The sequence below is a fragment of the Ruditapes philippinarum genome, unplaced genomic scaffold (genome assembly GCF_026571515.1).
Source record: "Ruditapes philippinarum isolate M1 unplaced genomic scaffold, ASM2657151v2 ctg21170_1_1_1_1, whole genome shotgun sequence".
Lineage (NCBI taxonomy): Eukaryota > Metazoa > Mollusca > Bivalvia > Venerida > Veneridae > Ruditapes > Ruditapes philippinarum.
Window position 1 is genome coordinate 1 of NW_026854983.1, and position 13224 is coordinate 13224.

The window sequence follows — 13224 nt, forward strand, 5'->3', positions numbered from 1 at the left end:
TTAAGTTATGCTCCGTAAACCATTTTCAGTATTTAGCTAATAGTGACCTTGACCTTTGACCTTGTGACCCCAAAATCAATAGGGGTCTTCTACCCAATATGGACAATCATCCCTATGAAGTTTGAATACTGTGGGTCAAATGGAACTTAAGTTATGCTCCGGAAACCATTTTCAAGTATTTAACTAATAGTGACCTTGACCTTTGACCTTGTGACCCCAAAATCAATAGGGGTCTTCTACCCAATATGGACAATCATCCTATGAAGTTTGAATACTGTGGGTCAAATGGAACTTAAGTTATGCTCCGGAAACCATTTTCAGTATTTAACTAATAGTGACCTTGACCTTTGACCTTGTGACCCCAAAATCAATAGGGGTCTTCTACCCAATATGGGCAATCATCCTATGAAGTTTGAATACTGTGGGCCAAATGGAACTTAAGTTATGCTCCGGAAACCAAATTGCTAACAGACGGACGGACGGACAGACGTACGGACGGACGGACAGACGGACGCCAGGGGGTATAACATAATATGCCCGAAATTCTTTCGGGCATATAAAAATACTAGCTACAATTTCATTCCGTGAAAATAAATTGTTCTTCTAGATTCTGTTGCATACTCATTTTTTCTTGAACTTAAGTATTCTTTAGTTGTTTTTTTTTGTATTTTTTAAAGTGACTAGAACTTTTGTTTGAATTCTTAAATAATCGTTAGTTACTACAAATAATATCCTTCCAATTCAATATTATTGATTTCAGTCCCATTGTCTACCTATTAAACATATGATATTGGTCAATATAATAAAATAAAAGCTGGTATAAAAGTTTACTTGAACTACAAATTTATTTATACTTACAAGACCATAATGACTGGTACCATCCACTTCATCAATTACTTTTCGTATTTCCATCCCAAAAACTCTTATAACATCATTGATACTGTGAACATATCTCAACAAATGCTGCCTTTTATCTTCAATCACCTCTGTCAATGCAAAAAAAACCCAATAGTTACCAGTAAATTTAGCCCGCTGGCAGGAAAATATTATAGATTAATACACATAAAACTGATCCTAAATAATCTGATTATTTAAACAAAGCATAACAGTTTAACAGATTTTAAGTCACACCGACACTAGTGTCTTTCCAGCTTTACTGGTGTAGGAAGACCTAAGGTGCCCAGTTGTGCATTATTTCAGGGCCCAGAGATATTTTTTGGGCTTATTTTTAGCCAATATTTGGTCATATTCCCATGAATTGAAAAATATTTTAAATGGTGTATTTTTTGCCAAATCCACAGGAAAAAAAATCCCAATTGAAAGTTACAAAATAAAAATAATGAATAACAAACTCTAAATTTTTTAAAAATATGGTCTTCTTCCATATTATGGTGCTTGAATGTTTGAAGATGCCATCCTAGACAGTAATTCTTTGCATTCATTTAATCACTGCAAAATTTAAGTCATGCATTTTCCCAAATTTTTAACAAAACATCGCTGAAATTCTCAATTCCATGGGTATGGGTCATGTTCCCAAAATCATGGAAAAAACCCTGCAGGCACCAGCAGGCACGTCTCGAGTTATACCATGAACCTGTATCTGTATTACAGGTTGTCAAATATAATCCCCACATGAAAATGATTCCCAGATTATAGAACACAAATTCTTATCAATTTATTCATAAATTCTATGAAACAATATAAATATGAAAAGCAAACTCATTTTGATCTTAGGAATATGACAAAGTTTATATTATTTTTGTACCTCCATACTTGTCACAGCAACTTTCTAGCAATTTGAAGACATCGTTTACATTTAAGATTCCCCTGGACATGAAAGACTGTAGAAACATACGATGAGTATCTTTGTAGGCCATTATTCTCACAAAATTAGAACCTGCTCAATCTATACTGCAAAAATTATCTGTAAACAATGAAAACAAATTATCAAACTATGTTGACAGATCACTAACATCAATCAAATTAATTTCTAGTGTGGTAATTGGTATGATATTAAATAAAACAACAATCTACCATTGCCTATCCAAAATTTCTGCAATGTAAGCGGTTTTCAGATTGATTCAATTATTTCTTTAATGAAATATATATTGGTAGATGCTATACACTGACAGGGATCATTCTTGGGGGTGATTTCCCCAATTTTTCTCGCATAAATATCACCATAATCTCAAAATCTGCTTGTCGTTAGGTCCTTGAAATACACCTGCAACAGTGTTAACTGTAAAAGCTATGTTTCACACTTGTCAACCTTATGCGTCATGCGCGGTAATGGTGTTACATTTAAGTTTTTTCATGTTTCAGTTAAAATTTCTACATGTTATTTTGCTTGATTTTAAATATTACAATTATTCTTACTTTGTTACTCAAAATTTATTTTTTCAACAAACAAGAACATTTAGAAAATGATGATTATTTCAGACATACGCACAAGTTCAATGGACTATTGTTGCTTTTTGCAGAAATTTGTAAAATGTTGTTCTGTTTTACGTAAAAATCTAGAGATTTGAAATATTTTGCACAAAAACTTTGTAGTATAGGTGTATGAATAAAATATGACAATTCTGACCAATTTTAACACTGGTCACATGAAAATATGCCACTACTGTGTAATAAGTGATGACGCGGAATTAGTGATGTTGAGTATAATATATACATTTTATTTGCTTTTTAAAGGTGTTTTGAGCTCCACATCCCAAGTGTCTGTGCATGAAATACCGAATAACACTTTTAAAACGGAAATGTAAAATAAAAAATGAACTATTATTTTAACAGACTTCCCCGTTTATAAGCTTTGCCTAAGTTCATATTAGGTTGTAATTGGTCAGGTCGGATATCCGGGCACTTTACTCACACCGTACAATCAAATGGGCAGACAGCGTCCAACGTCGACAGCTGTACCAGTATATACATGTCGGCGCACGAAACACAATTGACGGACGGTAAGTATTCATCTATTTCTAACATATCCCAACTGTGTTGAGTAAATCAATGTTATGGATTCATAGTCAACGTCCAAAGGAGCATACATTACTAACAAATTTCTGGCCCTGTGCAAGCTTTACTTCACGTGAATTTTGTCTGAAAATAACCACACTATCCGAAGAGATGTGGCATTTTTACTTTTAAGTCACAAAAACTTATATTTTCTCATGATAATAAATCCTTTTATATCATACGATTCGTAAACGTCAACATTTCGTCATTAAATATTCCAAACCATACCTCCAAAAACGCTTTTCTGTTAAAGTTATAGGGTATTTAAGTTGGAGTGTCATCAAAATTTTAGTAACATCATCAGCTGTTCACCTCTTTTTAATGATAACATCGACAGCCATTCATCAGCAAGAATGAATAACACTGAAAGCCGTTCAAGGAAACAATTTTCAGCGCCATTGTGCTACAGTAATTTGGAAAGAATTAAACTTTTAACTCCATATCCAGAGCTCCAGATAGCATGCGTATAAGCGTAAAATACGCATAGAAAATCTAAAATACGCATCACTTTCAAAATTCGTGCGTCAAAGTTACGCACAACAAAAATGAAAATACGCTTGTATGTCAAAATTTAAGCGTAAAAGAATAGAAGTGTAAACATTTGATATTCAGATAGAGGATGTTTTGAGCATAACAAGAGGCCATGATGGCCCTGAGGTCGCTCACCTGTATATAGCCCCCACCCCCCCCCCCCCCACCCCCAGCCCAATTTTTACCCAAGGGCTTATATTTGTTTATTTGAACAGACTGAAGATTTTTAAGTTTTTGCTATACACATATAAGGAAAATCAATGACCCCCCCGGGCGGGGCCAGTTTTGACCCCAGGGCTTTTATTTGAACATACTTGGTAGACACTCATTAGAACATGTTTCATGCTAAATATCTTAGCTCTAGTTCTTTGAGTTCTTTAAAAGAAGATTTTTTAAGTTTTTGGGGCGGGCCAATTTTGACCCCAGGGCTTTTATTTGAACAAACTTGGTAGACACTCATTAGAAGATGTTTCATGCTAAATATCTTAGCTCTAGCTCTTTGGGTTCTTTAAAAGAAGATTTTTTAAGTTTTTACTATATGCATATAGGGAAAATCTATGACCCCCTGGGGCGGGGTCAATTTTGACCCCAGGGCTTTTATTTGAACAAACTTTGTAGACATTCACTAGAAGGCGTTTCATGCCAAATATCTAAGCTCTAGCTCTTAGGGTTCTTTAAAAGAAGATTTTTATGTTTTTACTATATGCATATAGGGAAAATCAATGACCCCCTGGGGCGGGGCCAATTTTGACCCCAGGGCTTTAATTTGAACAAACTTGATAGACACTCACTAGAAGATGTTTCATGCTTAATATCTTAGCTCTAGCTCTTTGGGTTCTTTAAAAGAAGATTTTTAAGTTTTTACTATATGCATATAGGGAAAATCAATGACCCCCTAGGGCGGGGCCAATTTTGACCCCAGGGCTTTTATTTGAACAAACTTGGTAGACATTCACTAGAAGATGTTTCATGCCAAATATCTAAGCTCTAGCTTTTACGGTTCTTTAAAAGAAGATTTTTTAAGTTTTTACTATATGCATATAGGGAAAATCAATGACCCCCGGGGCGGGGCCAATTTTGACCCCAGGGCTTTAATTTGAACAAACTTGTTAGACACTCACTAGAAGATGTTTCATGCCAAATATCTTAGCTCTAGCTCTTTGGGTTCTTTAAAAGAAGATTTTTTAAGTTTTTTACTATATGCATATAGGGAAAATCAATGACCCCCTGGGGCGGGGCCAATTTTGACCCCAGGGCTTTTATTTGAACAAACTTGGTAGACAACTCACTAGAAGATGTTTCATGCCAAATATCTAAGCTCTAGCTCTTAGGGTTGTTTAAAAGAAGATATTTAAAGATTTTTCTTTCGGTTGCCATGGCAACCAGTCAGTTCTGCATGGAATTAAATTCTTTGAACAATTTTTAAAGGTGACCACCAAAGGAACATTCCTGTGAAGTTTGGATGAAATTGGCTCAGTGGTTTATGAGGAGATGTCATTTAAAGCAAAAGTTTACGGACGGACGCCGGACGGACGGACGCCGGACGAAAAGCGATCACAAAAGCTCACCCTGTCACTTTGTGACAGGTGAGCTAAAAATACAATATATTTCCATTTTATTGCATTGAAAACTAAAAGTTCTGTTGTCAACAACGCATGTTAAAATCGAAAGTAGCAGGAAGTACAGAAGGGAGGTAAACTCCCGTAGATCAACCTATAAAATTTTGCCAGATAATCATCGTAGGAGTTAAGATAGTATTAAGTTTGTTTAGGCATCTATTGACATGTTTTATGTCTCAATATAAACAAAACAAGAAACATGGCAATGCCATGAAACCAGGTTTTCAATAATCACCATTGTAGATAAATATGTTGTATTTGAAATACAAATACAAGCAACAAACAATGTAACTATGTGCAATGTAAAACATGAATAATGTAGGAGGAATTGCCACAGAGGAAGTGTTCACTATAATTATATTCTGTATAAGGAAAAAAAACAAAGGGCCATAATTAAATAAAAATTATTCAATCACACAAAACCTAACAACATGCGCCAGGGCACTGGATGACAAAGCTACTGTGAAAGTTTGAACAAAATCCGTTGAGAAATGTAGGAGTTCAGCACAGAAAAATTTTTCTCACTATATACATGTATTCTGTATAAGGAAAAATAACAAAGGGCCATAAATTAGGTCAAATATTATCCAATCACAAAAACCCCGACAATGTGCGCCAGGGCACTTGATGACAAAGCCTCTGTGAAAGTTTGGTCAAAATCTGTTGAGAAATGTAGGAGAAGTTGCGCATGGTAAAAATTGTTCACTATATAATCTGTATAAGGAAAAAAAACAAAGGGCCATAATTAGGTCAAATATTACACAATCACAAAACCATGACAATATGCCCTAAGGCACTTGATGACAAAGCCTCTGTGAAAGTTTGGTCAAATTCCGTTGAGAAATGTAGGAGGAGTTGCGCACAGAAAACTGTTCACTATATATCCTATATTGGGAAAAAAACAAAGGGCCATAATTAGGTCAAATATTATCCAATCACAAAACCCTGACAATATGCGCCAGGGCACTTGATGACAAAGCCTCTGTGAAAGTTTGGTCAAAATCCATTGAGAAATGTAGGAACAGTTGGGCACAGAAGAAATTATTCACTATATATTCTATATAAGCAAAAAAACAAAGGGCCATAATTAGGTCAAATATTATCCAATCACAAAACCCCGACAATATGCGCCAGGTCACTTGATGACAAAGCTTCTGTGAAAGTTTGGTCAAAATCCATTGAGAAATGTAGGAACAGTTGGGCACAGAAGAAATTATTCACTATATATTCTATATAAGCAAAAATAACAAAGGGCCATAATGAGGTCAAATATTATCCAATCACAAAACCCCGACAATATGCGCCAGGTCACATGATGACAAAGCTTCTGTGAAAGTTTGGTCAAAATCCGTTGAAAAATGTAGGAGGAGTTGCGCACAGAAGAAATTGTTTACGCCCGCCCGCACTTCCGCCCGCCGACATACCTCAATCTAATAACCAGTTTTTTCCTTCGGAAAACCTGGTTAAATATATTTTAATTTCTTTCACTTTTGTTGTTGGAACAAAATAACATGTTTTTCACCTGCAGTTTTGTATTCAATATTTTCGTACCCAGTCTACAGTTACGGACAATTTTCTCTCAGACCAATACTTTTTTTAAGGAAAGATAAAAAATCTTGTTTATTTTTCTTTAATTCTAATTTCAACTATAATTGTTCAAACTGGAGCACATGATAAGCTACATGCCAACAGAAATAATGAAAGAAAAATATTGACTCCTAGAAAATATACATGTATTAATTTCAGGGCTTCCACTAGTGGAAGTTTGGGAGTCATTTACTCCTTCATTTTGGCATGTGACTTCCGAAAATCTATTACTTTTCCTTCTTTACCAATATAATGTGACTTCCAATATCAGAGATTTTGAAGTCTTTGACTTCCAAATTTTGAAAATGGAGGCCCTGATAATTTTGCTGTGTATCCTAAACTTGAGTTCCAGTATACTCTGGAAGTCTGACTTTACAGGGCACGTTTTGTATTGCTTCACATTGAATCAGTATTTTATTTTTAAAGGTTTTTCTAAAAAAAGAAAATAAACAAACAAACAAAAACAATAAGTTTAATTTGTTTATAAAAAATGCAAAATGCTTTTTTGACAGATTTTACCCCTTAAGTTTTTCAGATTTTACATTTTACCCCTCACTCTAAATTTTGAGGGGTAAAAACCCCTTGGCCGAAAAAATTATCTGGAGCTCTGCATATCACTACTATCTTTTTCAAATACAATATACCACCCCTAGGGCATCATGTGACATTCCGGAGGGTTTAATTGGACCACATGTTTATTACTTATTTGCTAATTGTAATTATCGGAACTGATAAAGAGATAAAAGACATGTTTTAATAAATAACAAATCCTTTGTCTTCACTGGAGCTTCGTGTTATCTTTAACATTAAATGAAATGTAAGCCTTACAGTAAGGTCTCTGTTGTAGGGTAAGAATGGCAACATGAAAGAAGAGCACAAAATTTAATGTATATATATTTTTATTACTTATTTTTCTTTTATTGTCAATCATCGTAAAAAAAAACAACAGTATGATACTTTTTTCTCCATACTTGAATTGTAGTACTAGTCTCGATAAAAAATTAAAATCTAAATCCCAGTTCTTGTGCCAGATATGTGCAGGGTTGTCATTAAGAGGCGGCAGGAGGCCAAAATGCCTGTCTCAAATGCATTATAGGCCGCCTCAAAATTAAGAAAACACTCTTTGTTATGCATGATAAAGACAGAAATGACCGCCTCAAGTTCAAAACAAACCTTCTGCAAAAAATGTTAATGACAACCCTGTATGTGTTTGTAAGATTAATTATATATTACTCATAAATACATGAGGGTAAATTAATAATAACAAGTAATTATCATAGTATTGCAAGCAATCCATAAGTCCCCTACCGGTTAGAACCCCAGCAACATTCTGATGGGCCATTTGCCATTCAATTTTACCAAGTGAATGAATGACATGAATGAACTTAAATCTTTTGAGTTCTAAGTTTGTCTATATCACAGTAATGTGTTAAGTTTCCCTGCCTAGTAAGGAAATTATGTTTATACAGCCTTGTCATATTATTACGATGTGCTATTTTAAAGTAAATCCTGTAAGGACTGAAGAAGTTGGAGTAAAAAATACCAATTTCTCGAAAAAAAATCCAAGTTCAAGGGGGACATAATTCTGGAAATAGTCTTGCTAGAGTATTTAACCTTCTCAAAAATGTTGAGTGATAATAAGAAACATATATATGAAGTTTGAAGTAGATACATTAGGAAATAAAGAAGTAATTTAAAAAAGACAACATTTTTTTTCCATAAAATTCTAAGTTCAAGGCAGGTAATACTGATAATTTTTGTGCTAGAGTTGTAAACCTTGTCACATATGATGTGGTTGATGACCAGAAACTTATATTTAAAGTTTGAAGTAAACACCTTAAGAAATAAAGAACTTATAGTGAAAAAGCTGAAAAATTTAAATCAGAAATCTTGAAATTCAGGCTATTTGTTGCCATAGCAACCAGAATTTTCAACATAGGAAGAAAAGAAAAAGATGTGCATAATCTCCAGACTGCCATCTACCCATATTTCAAGTTTCATAAAAATATTTTCAGTACTTTTTGAGTTATCACTGGATCCAGTTTATGTGTTAAATTTGCCATATTTTCAGACTATTTGTTGCCATAGCAACCAGAATTTTCAACATAGGAACAAAAGAAAAAGACGTGCATAATCTCCATACTGCCATCTATCCATATATCAAGTTTCATAAAAATATTTTTAGTACTTTTTGCGTTATCGCGGGATCCAGTTTTGTGGACGGACGGACGGACTGACAGACGGACGGACAGACAGACAGACGGACAGACGGACGGAGGGTAAACCTAAAGTCCCCTCCGGTTAAACCGGTAGGGGACTAATAATAGAAACACATTAATTCATGGGCATTTAATACAAAGGCCATTTTATTTTACAATGTCTTTTTAACTGTCCCAATGTAAAAAAAAACATTTCATGAAATAAATAAAAACAAACCAACAAGCACATTTTTTAAATAATCAATTTAATTTATCATGTGTCAAATTGAGAATCCTTTCTACTAACATTTACACTGTGTCTGGGACAAAAAAATATTTGTCCCAAATTTGACTTAGGCCAAAATAAACAAGCAATTATCATAGTATTGCAAGCAATCCATAAGTCCCCTACCGGTAAGAGCCCAAGCAACATTCTGAAGGGCCATTGGCCATTCACTTAGGTTCCTATTTTAAGTAAATTTGTTGAAAAAGTTCTTTAAAAATGATCACAGTAAACAGTTTTTATGTACAGACAGACGGACTGAAGGACACTCTAAAGTTATTTTTTAAACATCCCTGTTATCAAAATATAACATTTTTAAAATCCTATCATGATTGAAGAAGTTGGAGTAAAAATTACCAATTTCTCAAAAAAAAGTCAAAGTTCAAAAGGGGCATAATTCTGGAAATAGTCTTGCTAGAGTATTGAACACTCACAAATGTTGAGTGACAATAAGAAACATTTATATGAAGTTTGAAGTAGATACATTCAGAAAAAGAAGTTATTAAAAAAAACAATGTTTTTTTCATGAAAATTTTAAGTTCAAGGGAGGTAATTCTGATAAATTTTGTGCTAGAGTTGTAAACCTTGTCACATATGATGTGGTTGATGACAAGTAACTTATATTTAAAGTTTGAAGAAAATACCTTAAGAAATAAAGAACTTATAGTGAAAAAACTTAAAAACTAGAATCAGAAATCTTGAAATTCAGTCTATTTGTTGCCATAGCAACCAGAATTTTCAACATAGGAAGATAAAAAAGGATGTGCATAATTTCCATACTGCCATCTACCCATATGTCAAGTTTCATAAACATATTTTCAGTACTTTTTGTGTTATCACTGGATCCAGGTTATGTGTAAAATTTGCCATATTTTTCAGTCTATTTGTTGCCATAGCAACCAGAATTTTCAACATAGGAAGAAAAGAAAAAAACGTGCATAATCTCCATACTGCCATCTATCCATATATCAAGTTTCATAAAAATATTTTCAGTACTTTTTGCGTTATCGCGGGATCCAGGTTATGTGTAAAATTTGCCATATTTTCAGTCTATTTGTTGACATAGCAACCAGAATTTTCAACATAGGAAGAAAAGAAAAAGACGTGCATAATCTCCATACTGCCATCTATTCATATATCAAGTTTCATTAAAATATCTTCAGTACTTTTTGCGTTATCGCGGGATCCAGTTTTGTGGACGGACGGACTGACGGACGGACAGACGGACTGACGGACAGAGGGTAAACCTAAAGTCCCCTCCGGTAAACCGGTAGGGGACTAAAAATATGTCTGGTTCAGGGAACCCGACCTACCCTATTTTTTTACCCCCTACCCTAAACTTTTTTTTGGATTTTTGCAACGAAATTTTTTGGGAACGAAAAGTTTAATAAGCTTCAATATTTTTGAATATGAAAAAGCAATGAATTTTGCTGTTCATTGTTTCAAATATATGATATGAGTTACTTAATAAACTTTTATGTACATGCATTGTTTTAGTCAACTTAATGTTTGGCCAATCTCAAAATGTCAACGGCAATCCAAGAAGCAACATTTTGAAAGGTGAAGTAACATGTTTTAGGGCATTTGTTTGATAAAAGTGATTCATTTACGGGAGCTGCTTCAATCTCTGTTTAAGTATGTTATGCAAGCAACACATCTGAAAATGGAAAATAAGACATTTAAAAAAAAAAATGAAAATCCCTACCCTCATTTTTGGGCCAATGTTTCCTGAACCAGACATATTTTTTTATTTGGCCTTATATTTTATGTACTTTGAACAATCAGTATGATAAACAAGATCAACAAGGAAAGGCGGCGTTCAATGAACACAACCCCCACACTACCCAGCAAAAACTGAAATAAATAAAAACAAACCAACAAAATATAGGGAATCACCAGAAGCAGCTTATGCACATTTTCCAAATAATCAATTTATCATGTGTCAGAATCCTTTCTACTTATATTTGCACTGTATATGAGACCAGGGGTTAAAATTCTATTTTATTTAGTTCTGCCCATTGTTTTCTCGTTTAGGGCACACGCATTTTTTTACTTGGGGACCATATGCCGCTTTGCATGGAATGGCACTAACGTGTCACATTGAAGGTTCCATGATAACCGCCATATGAACACATCTGCGGATGTTTCAAAATTCTAAATTTTACCAGTTCATGTTAAATGTTGAATTCTGCTTAAGCCGGTGCTAGGGGGCGTGGACGGTAGTTTGCACTTGACAGTACCGTCCATGAACAGGCTCAATCAAACCGAGCCTGCATCATTATAAATTTTGCCGCGTTGGCGTTTCTTTAGGGATTCTTATTTCACTCTATTTTGTATAGACACTTACAAATAAAATTTTTACTTTTAAAAAACGTGTGTCCCTGCTTTTGATTCACCTGAAACACAACAGGTGTAATACATCAGCTTATCTATCCCTGCTGAACTGTAAATATATTGATAAAAAGATTTATGTGCAGAACACATATAAAAATTCAACAAAAAGACATTGCTGAAGTGTTTTCTAAAGATCTCCAAAAAATATCCACGCCCAACCACCCGGGGATGTAACTTTTCATTTTTTTTAAAAAAGACTTAATACATATGTTAGAACTATCATGCAAAAACTGAAAGTCTACTGATCAGTCCTTAAATATTTTTTCTTAAAAAGTATTAGGCTTGATCTATATAAGATCTTTATCCTCCAGATGAACTGTCTGTAAAAACAGTAAATCGTGTAAATCGTTTTTGTTTACGTTGGATAATCGGTCAAACCGTTCAAGCCAAATTAAATAAGCTAATATTAATTTTCAAAACCAAAGGTTAACTTACATATATCATTAGCAATTCAAGTTACTTCAAACCTACTGTATTGTACATAAGTTTAACAATTTAAATCAGAAGTATTGGACGGGTCTCTCTTATGGCGATCAATCGCTACAGTGATTGTGGGCCATCAACCGCTGGGCACTAGAACACTAAATCTGTGTATTTTCTTCCTCGGTCCGCCTATCATACAGCTTATTACGCAACGTTTAAAAAGTATTGTAGAACTCTATCAAATGGAAAAAATCTTTAAAACATTACATATAAAGAACAGTGGTGATCGTAGCGAATGGTTTGTCCAGTCAGACTTATTATGATAATTCGTATATAATTGCTTCTTATAGCCCTATGAAAATAAACTGGCTAACGTCTCGGACTATATTAATTAATATTATCATATCAATATATACTTTTATTTTTTATGGCTTCAAAACGAGCTGTACATTGCCTCTTGACAATAACCACGAATCATATTATAGTTCCATGTAAAAACTGAGATGACTATATATTGTCTCTTGCAGGTAGCCACGTACACACAATGGCCTCATGAAAGTACATTGATGGTTAAAGGCCGAGCTTGTTTATATATCCCGCACAGGATTACATATGCTCTCTTGGAAAATACCACATATTTACCCGCTAAACAAGAGTATTACGTCCCTATGTAGCCACGTATGACCCCATAAAAAATTCTAAACGGTTGCATTTGTTTCTATTACTTAGCCACGTATGGCCGTGTAAAAATCTTTAAATGCTGGCAGTTATAGACTGTCTATTTGCTTGTGAACAACAACATATGGCCCCGTGTTAAAACTGAAACAACCGTAGTAATAGACTTATATATTTCTCTTGCAGGTTGCACGCAATGGCCTCGTGAAAATACTTCAACGGTTAAACCCGCTGAACTTGTTTATTTCTGCCTGTACAAGGGGTAAATATGACCACTTTGGTAAATGAAAGATATTTCCCCCCCCCCTAGCAAGAGTAATAAGGTTTCTTATGTAGCCTCGTGAAAAAACTTAAAGGTCGGCAGTAATAGACTGTCAATTCGCTATTATGAGCGTAGCCACGTATGGCCCGCCATGAAAAAGTTCTAAATGGCTGCATCAAAGGACTGTGTGACTGTTTCTATTACTTATTAGCCACGTATGGCCTTGTTAAAAAACTT

General features: G+C 34.4%; 1 long non-coding RNA gene across 1 annotated transcript; it reads right to left on the bottom strand.

Annotated features, from left to right (window-relative positions):
• Window positions 1-856: 856 nt before the first annotated feature.
• LOC132741692 (uncharacterized) lies at window positions 857-12285 on the bottom strand. Its single transcript, XR_009627315.1, has 3 exons — window positions 12063-12285; window positions 1766-1924; window positions 857-986 (listed from the first exon to the last, which is right to left on the bottom strand). It is a non-coding gene; the product is annotated as an uncharacterized LOC132741692 (long non-coding RNA).
• Window positions 12286-13224: the final 939 nt, after the last annotated feature.